Source organism: Papio anubis, chromosome 3, assembly GCF_008728515.1.
Source record: "Papio anubis isolate 15944 chromosome 3, Panubis1.0, whole genome shotgun sequence".
NCBI lineage: Eukaryota > Metazoa > Chordata > Mammalia > Primates > Cercopithecidae > Papio > Papio anubis.
The window spans coordinates 43,666,619-43,683,994 of NC_044978.1; the positions used below are offsets into that span (position 1 = coordinate 43,666,619).

Below are 17,376 nucleotides of genomic sequence, written 5' to 3' on the forward strand. Positions count from 1 at the left end.
ACTTCAGGGTCTCACAATATCATTGTCATACAGCTTCACTACAGTTCTCTGAACCACAGCCGAAAGAGTTTTGTATTATTTTTTAATTCCCTCCCCAGATATCATACAGAACTATTACAATAAAGGTGGTGGGCAAAAAACAATGTCAGGAGCCTTTCCAGTTATCTTAAGTTGCAGCTAACTCTGTAGTTTCTTTTTTGAGGCCAAATACACTGTATTTTACATTGTCAAAATATAATTTACATTAATCACTATGTTAATGAGTATTTAAAACATTATTTTGCATTGATGAATTTTGTATCTGCCTCCATTAAAAGCATAACAGCCATAAAATAATAATAATCAAATCAAAATGTTTCAACTAATTTTCAGGATTCCTGAGAATATGGCTTCATCCTACAATTTGTAAGCTAAGCACTAATAAAATACAAGAGAAATTCCCCAGCTTTACAAGATTCAGTAAGATACCTCAAAGTAGGCTATATCTAGTGTATTAGTCTGATTTCACGCTGCTGATAAAGACATACCTGAGACTGGGTAATTTATACAGGAAAAAGGGTTTAATGGACTTACAGTTCTACATGGCTGAGGAAGCCTCACAATCATGGCAGAAGGCAAGGAGGAGCAAGTCATGTCTTACATGGATGGCAGCAGGCAAAGAGAGAGCTTGTACAGGGAAACTCCTGTTTTTAAAACCATCAGATCTCATGTGACTCATTCACTATCATGAGAACAGCACAGGAAAAAGACCTGTCCCCATAATTCAATCACCTCCCACCAGGCTCCTCCCATGACACATGGGGATTGTGGGAGTTACAATTCAAGATGAGATTTGGGTAGGGACACAGCCAAACTATATCAGTTATCTTTGTATTTATAGCACAACTATTTGCTCACAGAATTAATGAATGTATGCCATAATTCTGCATGGGTCAATAACTCTACTACACTGATTACTCAGTTAATTGATGTTTATAAAATGTACATTTTTTTTCCAGATTTTACAGTAATATATATTTACTTTAAGGGCTTTCTTTTTAAACTGATTTCAATATATGGATATTTTCCTTCATTAAAAATTTGCTCAGCAGCAGCAGTCTGACTTGGGATATTTATCTTGAAATTCATCCAATGAATATTCTCAATTTCAATAACTACTCTGGCAAGAAAAAGCATACAGAATTTCCAAAATCAATACAGTAGATCAGTGTCTGCAGCACAGCACAATTCATACAGGCATTGCAGTGTTGTATCATGTGTTTCCATTTCTCAATGCTAACTGAAGATAAGCTGTCAAATGCCATTAATCTGTTTACCACATTCCACTCCTCCTCTCCCCCAACAGAAGGCTTTATTTTCTCTTTTTCAAATAATTTCAGAAATTTTGTAGAGCAGGATGACTTCTTAAATAAGCAACTTTTAAATAGGTTTTAAATAGGTCACCATGAGTGAAGAGTAATAAAGAATGAATACTAAATTCATGAAGGGATTCTCTAAAGTTCTCTGTCCACTTTACCTTTTATCACTTTTCCAGTAAGATTCAGATTTCCAAATTTCCACTTTTAGGCTTAAATGTGCTTGTGAAGTCTCTATTTTTCTAAATTCCATCACCATTAAATGTTCTGATACATTCCCACTGCTACCACCCTATTTCAAATCTAGAGTTGAACTAGGAAGCTCTGAGACCAACTATGATACCTGGGTAATTTCTCATATTCTCAAAGTTCCTTCACTTACAAAATGAAAACATTAAGATCTACGTATCAGGGTCGTGGTGAGTATGAACGAGACAGTATGCATGAGAGAGCCTGGGACAGGGCCTGGCATCAAGCAGGTGCTAATCGCCTCTAAGAAACGTTCCTCTTTTCTCTCTCCTTCCTCGGTCCTCCTTCCAGACTTCACAGCAAGACTCATCCTGAAAGGTGAATGTGATCTCCTTACCCTCCTACTTAAATTCCTCCAAAAGTTCACCGTACCCTAGGACAGTGGTTCTCAAAGTGTAGTCCCCAGACCAGCAGCACCTCTTGCACTTGCCTTTCCAAACTTCCTCTAAGGAGAGTTTACTTACTATCTTCCAAACCTGCCACTCTCCCAACCCCAAGATTTAACTCATCTTTTACATCCTTCTCCCTCCATGATCTCTCTCCTATACTACTCAGCTTAAAATCTTTCCTGACGATCCCGATCTCTAGGACTTTTTCTGATCTCTAATTCCAATTATTTCTGAATACAAAGAGTCTTCATCTTACGATGGGGTTTGTGTCTGATAAACCCACTGCAAAGTCAAAAAATCTTTAACTGAACCATTCTGTAAGTGTAGTACTGTACTAAGGTGAAAATCTGCAGAGGTCACAAACTAGTTGCACCTGGCCCACCCAGAGAAGGTGTGGGTTAACTAAATTGGTTGCAAGTAACATTAAAAATCAAGAAAAATTACGCAAAAATACAGATCTTTGGCCTGTGTTGGAGACAATCGGATCTGCGTTTGAGAGACCCACATTCCCATGTGGCAACAATCAGCTAAATGGTAAATGTTTCAAGCATTCACCAGCTCTTTCCATTCTAAATAAAGGTTTTCTTTTGACATCAAATATCTCAAATGGTGATTTACATTTCTTATGGTTATGTAACTTCATGCTTATTTTTTCTCTCCTAATAGGATACAGACCTTAAAGTACCTGTCCCTGTCTTTGACTTTTTATAAACCTCTTGTTACCCTGAACACAAACCAGTATTTAGTGCAAAATTATTGTAAAAGAATATTCTGAACATTGTAGACAACCGCAAAATGCTGAATAATCCACACAGTTTTTCTGGAAACTTTTGGCTTTCTACCAAGTTGGAAAAGTTTTATTAGTTTATGTTTTCCAAACATATGGATTAGGGTACAACTCTTAAGACAGATAATAAACATTTTTTATCATATTATTTTGGTTTAGGTTGTCTTTCATTTTCTAATGAGAAATACGTATGAAGACAGCATGCCCTCTGCTGAGATTTAGCCCTAGTCCGGCACAGCATGTGACAGAACCTAGATACTGTTTGTAACTTTTAGTTTGAATCCTACTTTTATATCCTCGATTTTATTTCCCGGAAAAGAGTTTTAATTTCACTCTTTGGTAGAAGTCATAATGGCTTTCTCCGACCCGGCCTCAGGTTAACCATTCACCTGGTTTGGCAGCGACAAAAGATGAGCCACCTTAACAAAGCTGCCTTGCTGTGGCTCAAAAATAACCTGAGAAACCTAACCAAAATGAGAATTTTAAAACACTGTTTACGTACGGGGCCTCTGTTAAACCTTCCATTTTAACCCATTTGCCGACTCTTGCCTGTCCACACATATCCGCACCCCTAACATCAATATCAGGAGAATATTCGATAATACTCTCCTTTTCCTTCCCCCACCCCAAATCCTCCAGGGGGCGCCCCGGAGGACCGCGCTGGCCCCCCAGCGGGAGGGCGGCCATAGGCGGGAGCCCAGGCCCGACTCCCTAACGCCGCGCGCACTCCCCATACTCACCCTCCCGAAGTCACGGAAGTGCCGCCTGACCCCGCCCCTTCCGCCGGATCCTCCCACGCAGAAGCAGCGCCGACTGCAGGCGCGTGGGGCCCGTAGATCGCCTGGGGCCGGGTGGCGGCGCAGGGCATGGCCAGGGTCCCCGCGGACGTGGCCGCGCAGTTCCGGCGTGTGGCGGAGAGCGCGTGAGCGTGGAGGCCTCCCGGCTTGCGGCAGGCTGCGGAAGCTCTACGCCGGGAAGTTCTCTGGCGGGGGGAGGGGAGGGCGGTTTACGGCCTTTAGGGTAGGTTTTGCCCTTTTTAAGGTCCACATGGACTCTTTCGCCTCCGAAGTTCGAGGGTAACTTTCGTTCCCTCCCGGCCTTCGCGACACCCTCGAGTCGGACGGAGGCCGAGTCCTGCCGTCAGCCCCTAGCAGCCTGGGGCCGGGACCCCCGGAGCCCCTTCTTCCGCTCTTTGGAAACTTATAATGTGGGGTGAGGGAGAGACGCGTTACGTTTTACAGACCGGTGAATTTAAAGACATTCAAGCTTCTCATAGTGATTTGAAGAAATGCTCAGCGTTCGGCCGAAATAGAGTTTTACGTTTTTAAAGCATGGCGTGGTTTTTAAAGGTTGAAGTTCCCACAATTTTTTTCTCTTGAAAGGCACCCATTCGTTTTGATTAGTATTTCTTAACATGCACCCAAAGCCAGGACTCAGCCTCACTGCTGCAGGGATGTCCACGGGAAGTCCCGAGGGGTGAAAGGCACAAGCCTGAAATGGCATAATATTTGCTACCTCACTGCGTGGGCGGAGTGGTAACTAATTTTTAAAAAACCTCTTAGATGATGTAATAAGTAGTAAAGCCGTTGTATGCTATTCTAGAATTTTTGAGAACAATCACCCAAATGTTTGCTATAATGTGATAAAGATAGCATCCATAGGCAGCAGCCAGGATCGAATTATGACAAGTAGATATGGTTATAAATGGGGGCCATGCAGTATAATTAGTATATGGAACCAAGATGTCAGTCCTCACACAGAATTTGTGTAATGACATGCATTTGGGAGGCTTCAGGCCTTTTCAGCTATTAGATACAGGTTGATTCTTACTGAATATGGAATAATAAAAAATGAATTACTGGTCTCACCATTTTCATTATTACTATTTGGACTAAAAGACTACCACTTTTACTCCAAAGAGTGAGTGTAGACTCAATAGTCAATGACAGAAAATTAAGCACAAGTCTAAATGAAGCCAAGGATCTAGTGGAGAGAACATAGAATCAGACCTTTCAAATCTCAGTTATTGAACACAATCAATCACAGTTCTTGAGACGTTTTACTTCCTTTCTTTAAACTCGGCGTTGCTCATCTGAACAATTGTTTTGGTAAGGGTTACGTTTCATGAAAGCCCAGTTTGTGCTACCTTAGAAGTGAAGAAGTTTGTTAATTTTAAAATTGAGTTAATCCTTAACCTGCTTTTCATTCTACAAACTCTAAAACACTTTCATGCATGTCACTTTTTTATTCAGAAGTTTTCTAAACAGTACAGCTTGGGGAACACATTTCTGTGGAACATTAGTCTCTTGCAAAATGTTAATAGATGCTTCATGGGAAAAAAAAAATTGCTAGCATTACCAATACCGGCGAAAATATGAACCTGTCATTATGAGGCTATGGGAAATACACCTACGTAACACTCTTGCCAAAAATGTTTAACCTGAATCTGATTGTGAGGAAACACTCGGATAAATTCAGAATGTGATTTGTTTGGACCTTTCAATAAGGTTAATATGGAAGACAATAAAAAAAGGCAGGAGGACTGATCTACATTAAAGACAGCTGTCAACTAGATAGCCTTAAGGATTTAAAAAATTTGAACCTGGGCCGGGCGCAGTGATTCACGCCTGCAATCTCGCACTTTGGGAGGCGGAGGCGGGTGGATCACGAGGTCAAGAGATCAAAACCATCCTGGCCAACATGGTGAAACCCTATCTCTACTAAAAATACAAAAATGAGCTGGGCTTGGTGGCGCGTGTCTGTAGTCCTAGCTACTCCGAAGGCTGAGGCAGGAGAATCACCTGAACCCGGGAGGCAGAGGTTGCAGTGAGCCGAGATTGGGCCACTGCACTCTACCCTGGCGACAGAGACTCCAGTCTCAACAAAACAAAACAAAAAAACGGTCAGGTGAATAGTATATGAATGTTCTTTTAACTCCTCTATAGATTTGAAAATTTTCAAAATAAACAGTTGAGGACAAATTGTAGCTAGCAATGCTGGAAACCCCTTTCTGCCTCCCAGCAGGTGGCAGCAAATTAATACTCCATAAGGTACAGGAAAATCACTGCAATTTCCTTGTGTTGGTAAATGTTTTGGATGTTGCAGACTGGCTTTTTTTAGGGATAGGAGCCAAAAGAATATTGTTGCCAGATTATGGATGTTGATGTTAATTTATCAACTAGTTGGGAAAGTACTTATTGTTCTTCATTGCTCATCTCTCACAGAACCAAAAGTCTGTTTGTAAGCTCTTTTATTGGAATAACAGTCAAGCTCATGTTACTTCATAAACACTCTCCATAACCATTAATTGGCTAATATCCATCAATACAACATTTCAAAGTTTATGAAATACAACTAAAGTATTCTCAGAGGGAAATTTATAGTTTTTTCTTGCCTTTGTTAGAAAAGAAGAAAAAAAATCAGTGATCTAAGTCAGGATCAGCAAACTGTGGTCTACAGGCCAAGTCCGGTGCATAGTCTTCTTCTGTACAGCCTACAAAACTCTAGAAAAACTCATTTTAAAAATAGACAAATTACCAGTATCTGGAGTGAAAGAACGCTAAAGATTCTACAGACATTAAAACGTGGGTCTCAACCAGAGGGTTTTTTCCCCCCCAAGGAACATTTGGAAATGTCCAGAGACATTTTTGGTTGTCACAGTTGGAGAGTATGCTATCAGAAGACAGGCCAGGGAAACAGCTGAATATTCTGCAATGCAGAGGACAGTCCCCCACAGCAATTTGCTGGCCTGCAACGTCGATAGTGCTGAGATTGAAAAATTCTAATTAAAACCATAAAATAATATTATAAACAAATTTATACCAATAAAATCTGATAACTTAGAATAAAAAGTTTTTGGGGCCAGGCATGGTGGCTCATGCCTGTAATCCCAGCACTTTGGGAGGCCGAGGCGGGTGGATCTCTTGAGGTCAGAAGTTTGAGACCAGCCAGGCCAACTTGGAGAAACCCCGTCTCTACAAAAATACAAAAATTAGCCAGGTGTGGTGGCATGCACCTGTAATCCCAGCTACTTGGTAGGCTGAGGCAGGAGAATCACTTGAACCTGGAGGCAGAAGTTGTAGTGAGTTGAGCGTGCACCACTGCACTCCAGCCTGGATGACGGCGAGACTCTGTCTCAAGAAAAAAAGTTTTTTGGAAAAAAAAAAAAAAAACTTATCAAAACACTGAGGAAGAAATAGAAAATCTGAGTACTTGTATATCTGTTACAAAATCTGAATTCATAATTTAAAAATACAAAGAAAACCATCCCCCTTAGTGAATTCTATCCAGCATTTAAATAACATACAATGTCAATTTTATATAAACTCAGAGAATAGAGGAGGAAGGAGTAACAGCAGAGCCTTCGGAAAAATCTAACAGGCATTAGAGGAAAAAAAAACACAAACTAATATTACTCACTAATACAGATGCAGAATTCCTATAGAAAATACTAGCAAATTGAACCCAGAAAAAAATAAAATGCAGCGGCCAATTGTGGTTTATCCAGAATGCAAGATTTGCCCAACATTAATAAACAGTAATTTACAACATTAATAAAGGAGAAAATCTTAATAATGGCAGAAAAAGCATTTGACATAATTTATTGCCAACTCATGATAACAATCACAAAACTAGAAATAAAAGAGAACTTTATAAAGGACATCTGTGAAAGATCAATAGCTATTATGCTTAATGGTGAAATATCCAATCCTAGGATTGGGAACGAGGTAAAGCTGTCGGCTCTCATCACTTCTATTCAGAAATTCTAGACAGTACAATAAATAATTAATAAAAGATAAATATTAGAAAAGTGCAAAACTGTCTATTCACAGTGGTCTATGTAGAAAATCTGTTTTTCAAAGCTACTAAATAAATTGTGTTTTGTAGACTATCCATGTGGAAAATCTTCAACATCTACTGGATGTTGAAGTCATGGGGTAAAACTCAGTATATACAAAAAAATACTTTATATACTAGTAAGCAGCAATTGGAAAATGACATGTTAAAATATGCCATTTATAATAGTACAGATGATCCCTGACTTAGGAGGGTTTGACTTACGATTTTTTTTTACTTTATAATGATGTGAAAGTGATAGACATTCAGAATGCTCCTCAGGTTACAATGGGGTTACATTCAGATAAACCCATTGTAAGTTGAAAATATTGAGTTGAAACCCCACTACGATTTACAGTATTTTCCATTTAGGATGGGTTTATTCAGACATAACCTCATCATAAGTTGAGGAGCATCTGTATTATAAATACCTAGGAATATGTTTAATGAAAGACATGCAAGAGCTGTACTCTAAAGTGACAAAACATTGCTTAAATGAAAGAGCTAAATAAATGGAGAGATGTGCCATATTTATGCATACTGAACATGTGCCAAGAAAGACCATATTCTGGGTTATAAATCTCAATTTATAAGGATGAAAATCATACAGTATTGTTCTCCAACCACAATGGAATTAGAAGTCAATAATAGGTCTTTGGAAATCTCCAAACCTCAATAATCAGAGGCGCAGATTTTCCAGACTGCTGGCCTCAAAAGTTCAGACTGACACTGAAGACATTATTCTCTGCACAGCCAAGCCAATTGATTCACATGGGAAATAATTTTGGACATATTGCCACATTCTAACCAACTGCACTAACCTGGCACTGCCCTGAGATTGGGGTATGCTGGAAGCAACTGCAGACGGCTATATACTTTATTGTACTAAAACAGAGTTACAGCATATTTACAATTCATGAAATTGTTCCCATTTCTTGCTTTCCTTCCCTCACAGTCTGAAAATACTGATGAAAAATCTGGGAACAAGATTATGGGTGTAGTTGACAAAACAGAAAATCTGTTCCTGGACAGCTTTTGATGAATTTAATAAGACAGAGATAATGAACATAGACTACATTTACATAATGGCATAACAAAAATTCATTGAACAATGCTAACTGGGGGAAACTACAGTTTCAAAACTGAATGTAAGATTGTGGTTCTGGCAAGATTACTCATTCTATTTAATGATTATACATGGTGTTGAAGGGGATGGGGGAATAGTCCATTTTGTGCTGCTATAACAGAATACCTGAGACTGGGTAATTTATTAAGATTAAAATAAACATTTACTTCTTAGAGTTCTGGGGGCTGAGAAGTACAAGGTTGAGGGGCTCACATCTGGTGAGGGACTTAATGCTGTGTCATTCCATGGCAGAAAACGGAAGGGTAAGAGAGGGGAAGAGGGGTGGCTGGGGAGAGGACTGGCTTCATCCTTTTATGTGGAACTCACTCCTGTGACAACCAGTTCATTCCTGTGAAGTGGCATTAATCAGTGTCTGCGGGCAGAGGCCTCATTACTTAATCACCTCTCAACACTGTTGCATTGGGGATCAGGCCTCTAACATGTGAACTTCAGGGGACACATTCAAACCATAGCATTCCACCCCTAGCCTTCAAACCTTATGACTTCTCACCATGCAAAATACATTCATTCTATCCCAATTGTCCTAAAAGTCTTGCTCTACATCAGTTCAAAAGTCCAAAGACCAAAGTCTCATATAAATCAGATATGGGTGAGATTCAAGGCACAATTCATCCTAAGGCAAATTCCTTTCCAGTTGTGAGCCTGTGAAATTTAACAAGTTATCTACTTTTTATATATATAAAAACATATATATATAAACATATATATATATGTTGGGACAGCATAGGATAGACATTCCCATTCCAAAAGGGAAAAACAAGCAAGAAGAAAGTAACAGGACCCAAGCAAGTATAAAATCCAATAAGAAAAATGAGTTTTAAAGCTGGAGAATAATCTCTTTTGAATACATATCCCATATCCTGGGCACACCAGGATGGGGCAGCGTCCCCAAGGCCTCATGCAGCTCCATTCCTACCGCTTTGGTGGACTGTCCACCGAGCAGTGCTCAGATCGAAATTTCGTGCCTCCAGCTTTCCCAGATTGGAGTTGCATGCTGGTATGGGAGCTGCCCCACTCTCAAGACCACTAGGCATTGACCTACTGGGCTGTCCACATTCTTTGAAATCTAGGTGGAAGTCACCATGGCCCCACAGCTCTTGCATTCTGCACACCTGCAGAATCAGCACCACATGATGCCACCAAGGCTTACCCCTTGTGTCCTCTGGAATGGCAGCCTGAGCCACAGCCAGGCCTGCTTGAACCACTGCTGGGGTGACAGGATTACTGCACTGGCATACAGGGAGCAGAGACTGGAAGTGGTCCTGGGCAGCAAGCCCATGGAGGGTACCCTGGGTCATCCACCACAAAACCATTTTGTTCTAGAGCTCTGGGCCTGTGATGGAAGGGGAGCCTCAAAGATGTCTGAAATTCCTTTCAGGTCATTCTCCACGGTCTTGATGAATATCACCTGGTTTCCTTCTAGCCATACTAACCTCTTTAGCAAATAGTGGCTTGGCCATATCTTTGGTTTGCTGTCCTAAAGATACCGTTTTACTTGTGATCTGAGAAACCGAAATAGATGCCCCTTTATCAACTAAGACAAACCCCAAGGTTAAGGAAACAGATACTACCTATGGGTTGAGGGTTCAGTGCTCAGCTGACGTGACAACTTCTAAATTCCTATGGCTATAAGGAAAAACACACTCTTACTAAACTCCATAACAATAGGAGCTATCAGGTAAATTATCAAGAGCCCTCATAAACTGATTTACAACCCAGACCACTTCAACTCTGATTGGACAGAAGACCTACCTTATAAACACACTTTCCTAATAAGTAACTATAGACCTTAAGCTAGTTTCAGCAAGCTTATAGATACTATGCACAGTCTTCATATCCTACAGTTCACCTTTTAACGTGGAGCCAAATTTCACCTCATTTTAATGCCAAAACCCCATGTATATATAACATGGGATATACATTACATATATGCCTGCCCATTGCACATGCACTCAACTCTCCACATAAATATGTATAGCTTTTCCCCAAACCTGCTGACTATGTATGACTGTACAGGCCCTTTGAGGCATAAAGGCCAACCTGCCCTTTTCATCTTCAAAGAAGAGCACCTGCAGCACGTGCCAGAGACTCTTCTCAGTTTGCAAACTGATATTGCCAATAAAGCTCTCCTTTCTATCATCTAGGCATTCTGGTGGTCTTTTGGTCTCCATGCCCAGGCTGCAAATTTTCCAAATCTTTCTGCTCTGCTTACCTTTCAGTATAAATTCTAGATCACTCTCTCTCTCTGTAGCTTTCATGTCTTACATTTTATCTTATTTTGCTGTATGCAGTTAAACATATCCATGCAACTCCTTCAATAATTTGCTGCTTAGAAAATTCTTCCACCAGATATTTTAGTTCACCTCTTTTAAGTTCTGTATTCCACAAAGTCCTAGGAAATGGACACAGTTCCACCACAATTTTCTGCAAAACACGGATAGCTTTTAATCCGGTTTCCAATGCATTTTTCTTATTTCCATCTGAGACTTCATCAGAATGGCCTTTACTGTCCATATTTCTACCAGCCTTCTGGTCATGACCACTTAAATAATCCTTAAGAAGATTATGCTCTCCTCACAGCTCTTGTCTTCTCACCAGAATTGCCCAATGCTCCATTCATAGCAGTGGAGGCTTGTCTATTTGCTCTTCCAAATTCTTCCAGCCTCTATCTGTTACCCAATTCCAAAACCACATCTACATTTTCAGGTATTTGTTATAGCAACAGCCCCACTCCTCAGCACTAATTTTATGTCTTAGTCTGTTTTGTGCTTCTATAACAGAATGCCACAGACTAGGTAATTTATAAAGAAGAGAAATTATTTCGTACAGTTCTGAAGGGTGGGAAATCCAAAATCAAGGGAACCACACCTGGTGAGGCCTTCTTGCTCCATCATTCCATGGTGGAAGGCAGGAGGGCAAGAGAGGGAAAGAGTAGGCAAAGGCGAAGAGCAGGGAAGGGGGCTGAACTTATCCTTTTATCAGGAACTCACTCTCATGACTACGCACTCCTGCAATAATGGCTCCATTCATCCCTTAATGAGAGTAGAGCCCTCAGGACCCAGTCACCTCAAAAATGTCACTTCTCAGCACCATTGCATTGGAAATGAAGCCTCCAACACATTAACATTGGGGAACACATTCAAATCACAGCAAACCTGCCTGCTTGCTTCTACTCTCTCTATTATTCTGATAAAATAATTAGAATTTATTTTTTAATAGAAAGATTTCCAACATATAGATCTGCCCCACATGTGTCTCTTTCAAGGATTTATAAAATTAAACATTTCTCTTTCAATAGCTCATTGAGAGGATTGGGGACTATAAATCATTTTTAATTTTAAAAAGTATTTTTGACCCTTAAAAAGGTTTTAAGTTACTCATCCTCACAATTATTTATTTTGACTGTCAGTTACGCTTAATATAACCAGATTAATTTTCAAATTTCACTTGGTAAGTATAGTTCATAGACCTTTCTTTCCAGAAGTTGCCTTTTTAAAAAATAACTTTTATTTAAATGTTTTTTCAATCTTTACGTTTCACAGTTTTTAACTTCATGTTACTTCTAATCATTCTGAAAATAATTATTCCATGTTGGTATAATTTTCTAAACTCACAGGGGAAGTCTTCTGATACTCTTTCTTTTCTTGGTTTGACCATAAAGGGAAAATGAAATGTGATGGCATGGTAACAACTAATCACAGCTGATATTATTAAACTATTTTATGGCCATTGTCAACATCCCTGTGAGATAGATGCTACTGGTATCCCATTTTACATATGGGGAAACTGAGACTGAGGGAAATTAACCAATGTGCCCAATGTTACATGATAGTATAAAAGCCTGGCTTTGAGCTCATGTAATTGACTTCAGTGTCCACATACTTAATCATTGGTGCTTACTTTTCTGTGCGTTTACTAAAGTAACAGGATTATTTCAGATTCCCTAACTTACTGTGATAGGTCCAATTTCAGTGTTACCTATACATAAAATGTGATTAAATGGCACCATGTTGGCAAATGTTTCAATGTAGCGCAAAATTTCACCACATGATGGTGCCAGTGAAGTGAGAAGTCATCTGCTGCTAGTATTTGACATTAGGCTCAGACCTAAATATGTCAACAGAATGTAGTAAAAAATGTTTAAATTTTTTTTTAAAGAGCAATCCTAAATAATTATAGACTAGAGTGTCTTTTGAAAACATAAGGAATGAAAACATCACAAATACAAAAAGGGTAAGAGTAATTGACTTATAAAAGTTAAAAATGAAAAAAATGAGCTTTTGTATTCATAAGGAAGTATGTAGGACAGATGTCAGAGGCTTTCCACAGGAAGCAAGACACCAAAGGAAATGAATTAAATGAGAGCAGGTGACTTAAAAAAAAAGAGACCAGCTGTATAGTGATGTGGCTCCAGGGTCAAATGGTTCCAGTAAGATTCCACAATCAGTGCAAAGGAGTTAACAAAAGCCAATGACTAAAAGATTTTTAAAAACCTTTAATAGACATTACTACTTCCTTTTCTAATCTAAAATAAGTATTATTTTTCCCTGCATTATCAAAGATGAAACCAACAATAGAAGGAAGAAGCATTGCTTTTCAGAAATTATTGAAACAAATCCTTACATGTCAATATTACAGTGATTCTCTTAAGTTTGGTCCCTGGACTAGCAGCATTGTCATCACCTGAAATACTAGAAATACGAATTATTTGGCCACACTCAGACTTTTACCGAATCAGAAACTTGGGGAATGAGGCCTTTCAGGGGTTTCGGATGCACCCAAAAGTTAGGGATCCACTGTGTTACTTATGGCCCATGCCTGTAATCCCAGCACTTTGGGAGGCTGAGGCAGGCGGATCACCTGAAGTCAGGAGTTTGAGACCAACCTGGCCAACATGGTGAAACGCTGTCTCTACTAAAAATAACAAAAATTAGCCGGGCATGATGGTGGGCACCTGTAATCCCAGCTACTTGGGAGGCAGAGGCAGAAGAATCACACTAACCTGGGAGGCAGAGGTTGCAGTGAGCTGAGATCATGCCACTGCACTCCAGCCTCAGGGACAGAGCAAGATTCCATCTCAAAAAAAAAAAAAAAAAGAAAGAAAGAAAACAAATTCACCAAAGCATAATTAATAATACAAATATATTGGAAATGCAAGTTTAATATTAAAGAAATATTAAGTGAAAAATAGTATATTGTCAAGGCATTTAAACATGATTCTGTTGAATAATTTTTAATAATGGAAAATGCCTATTATATAATAGTGGAAGAGTCTCAATTATGTAAAAACAATTCTAGAAGAAATATTAGAAGAAGCAAAACTAGTTGTTAATGGTTGCCTTTGAGTGATGTGATTAAATGCACCATTTTCCTCCTGCCTGTTTATATTGCAGATGCTGTTTTCAAATTTTCTATGAGAAACTATTTTACTCCTATAAATAAGTCTTATAATGATTAAGGATGTGGGTAGGGGAGCGGCTTTCCAAAGTCCTATTCAGAGGTTACATTCTCGCCCATTTTGTTCTCAATGTATGGTTGGTGAGAACAAAATATAACACAGATGTCAGTCCACAGCATAACCCACCTTCCCCCTTCCACATACGCCAAAAACCCCAAGGTCATCATGTTGCTTGCTGGAGAAACAAGGCATAGAAAGACCATTCTGGCATAGTTTATATGTATTCAATGTTGGATGTAGGGGATTAAAATCTGACAGTGAGAAGAAAAAACTTGTTACAGAGACTAATCACATGCTTTGCCAAGTATTATTAGTTAATGAAAATATTAAATAGAAGTAATAAAAGGGAAAATCTCTTTATGTATAGAAAACAATATGCTTTTTTTTTCACTTTTTTTTTTTAATTATACTTTAAGTTCTAGGGTACATGTGCATAACGTGCAGGTTTGTTACATATGTATACTTGTAACATGTTGGTGTGCTGCACCCATCAACTCGTCAGCACCCATCAACTCGTCATTTACATCAGGTATAACTCCCAATGCAATCCCTCCCCCCTCCCCCATCCCCGTGATAGGCCCCAGTGTGTGATGTTCCCCTTCCTGAGTCCAAGTGATCTCATTGTTCAGTTCCCACCTATGAGTGAGAACATACGGTGTTTGGTTTTCTGTTCTTGTGATAGTTTGCTGAGAATGATGGTTTCCAGCTGCATCCATGTCCCTACAAAGGACACAAACTCATCCTTTTTTATGGCTGCATAGTATTCCATGGTGTATATGTGCCACATTTTCTTAATCCAGTCTGTCACTGATGGACATTTGGGTTGATTCCAAGTCTTTGCTATTGTGAATAGTGCCACAATAAACATACGTGTGCATGTGTCTTTATAGCAGCATGATTTATAATCCTTTGGGTATATACCCAGTAATGGGAGGGGTGGGTCATATGGTACTTCTAGTTCTAGATCCTTGAGGAATCGCCATACTGTTTTCCATAATGGTAGAACTAGTTTACAATCCCACCAACAGTGTAAAAGGGTTCCTATTTCTCCACATCCTCTCCAGCACCTGTTGTTTCCTGACTTTTTAATGATTGCCATTCTAACTGGTGTGAGATGGTATCTCATTGTGGTTTTGATTTGCATTTCTCTGATGGCCAGTGATGATGAGCATTTTTTCATGTGTCTGTTGGCTGTATGAATGTCCTCTTTTGAGAAATGTCTATTCATATCCTTTGCCCACTTTTTGATGGGGTTGTTTGTTTTTTTCTTGTAAATTTGTTTGAGTTCTTTGTAGGTTCTGGATATTAGCCCTTTGTCTGATGAGTAGATTGCAAAAATTTTCTCCCATTCTGTAGGTTGCCTGTTCACTCTGATGGTAGTTTCTTTTGCTGTGCAGAAGCTCTTTAGTTTAATTAGATCCCATTTGTCAATTTTGGCTTTTGTTGCCCTTGCTTTTGGTGTTTTAGACATGAAGTCCTTGCCCATGCCTATGTCCTAAATGGTATTACCTACGTTTTCTTCTAGGGTTTTTATGGTATTAGGTCTAACATTTAAGTCTCTAATCCATCTTGAATTAATTTTCGTATAAGGAGTAAGGAAAGGATCTAGTGTCAGCTTTCTACTTATGGCTAGCCAATTTTCCCAGCACCATTTGTTAAATAGGGAATCCTTTCCCCATTTCTTGTTTTTCTGAGGTTTATCAAAGCTCAGATGGCTGTAGATGTGTGGTATTATTTCTGAGGACTCTGTTCTGTTCCATTGGTCTATATCTCTGTTTTGGTACCAGTACCATGCTGTTTTGGTTACTGTAGCCTTGTAGTATAGTTTGAAGTCCAGTAGCGTGATGCCTCCAGCTTTGTTCTTTTGACTTAGGATTGTCTTGGAGATGTGGGCTCTTTTTTGGTTCCATGTGAACTTTAAAGCAGTATTTTCCAATTCTGTGAAGAAACTCATTGGTAGCTTGATGGGGATGGCATTGAATCTATAAATTACCTTGGGCAGTATGGCCATTTTCATGATATTGATTTTTCCTATCCATGAGCATGGTATGTTCTTCCATTTGTTTATGTCCTCTTTTATTTCACTGAGCAGTGGTTTGTAGTTCTCCTTGAAGAGGTCCTTGACATCCCTTGTAAGTTGGATTCCCAGGTATTTTATTCTCTTTGAAGCAATTGTGAATGGAAGTTCATTCATGATTTGGCTCTCTGTTTGTCTGTTACTGGTGTATAAGATTGCTTGTGATTTTTGCACATTAATTTTGTATCCTGAGACTTTGCTGAAGTTGCTTATCAGCTTAAGGAGATTTTGGACTGAGACAATGGGGTTTTCTAAATACACAATCATGTCATCTGCAAAGAAGGACAATTTGACTTCTTCTTTTCCTAACTGAATACCCTTTATTTCTTTCTCTGCCTGATTGCCCTAGCCAGAACTTCCAACACTATGTTGAATAGGAGTGGTGAGAGAGGGCATCCCTGTCTTGTGCCAGTTTTCAAAGGGAATTTTTCCAGTTTTTGCCCATTCAGTATGATATTGGCTGTGGGTTTGTCATAAATAGCTCTTATTATTTTGAGGTACGTTCCATCAATACCAAATTTATTGAGCGTTTTTAGCATGAAGGGCTGTTGAATTTTGTCAAAGGCCTTTTCTGCATCTATTGGGATAATCATGTGGTTCTTGTCTTTGGTTCTGTTTATATGCTGGATTACGTTTATTGATTTGTGTATGTTGAACCAGCCTTGCATCCCAGGGATGAAGCCCACTTGATCATGGTGGATAAGCTTTTTGATGTGCTGCTGGATCTGGTTTGCCAGTATTTTATTGAGGATTTTTGCATGGATGTTCATCAGGGATATTGGTCTAAAATTCTCTTTTTTTGTTGTGTCTCTGCCAGGCTTTGGTATCAGGATGATGTTGGCCTCATAAAATGAGTTAGGGAGGATTTCCTCTTTTTCTATTGATTGGAATAGTTTCAGAAGGAATGGTACCAGCTCCTCTTTGTACCTCTGGTAGAATTCAGCTGTGAATCAATCTGGTCCTGTACTTTTTTTGGTTGGTAGGCTATTAATTATTGCCTCAATTTCAGAGCCTGCTATTGGTCTATTCGGGGATTCAGCTTCTTCCTGGTTTAGTCTTGGGAGAGTGTAAGTGTCCA

General features: G+C 39.3%; 1 protein-coding gene across 3 annotated transcripts in view; it reads right to left on the reverse strand.

The window, feature by feature from the left end:
• The window catches only part of MMAA (metabolism of cobalamin associated A), a 37,715-nt gene extending 33,078 nt beyond the window's left edge, over nt 1-4,637 (reverse strand). For all 3 annotated transcript variants that reach the window (XM_031664251.1, XM_003899238.5, XM_017959091.3), the window contains exon 1: nt 3,521-4,637. The gene's annotated coding sequence lies outside the window, so the exon portion shown is untranslated. The remainder of the gene's footprint in view (nt 1-3,520) is intronic.
• Between the last annotated feature and the right edge of the window lie 12,739 nt (nt 4,638-17,376).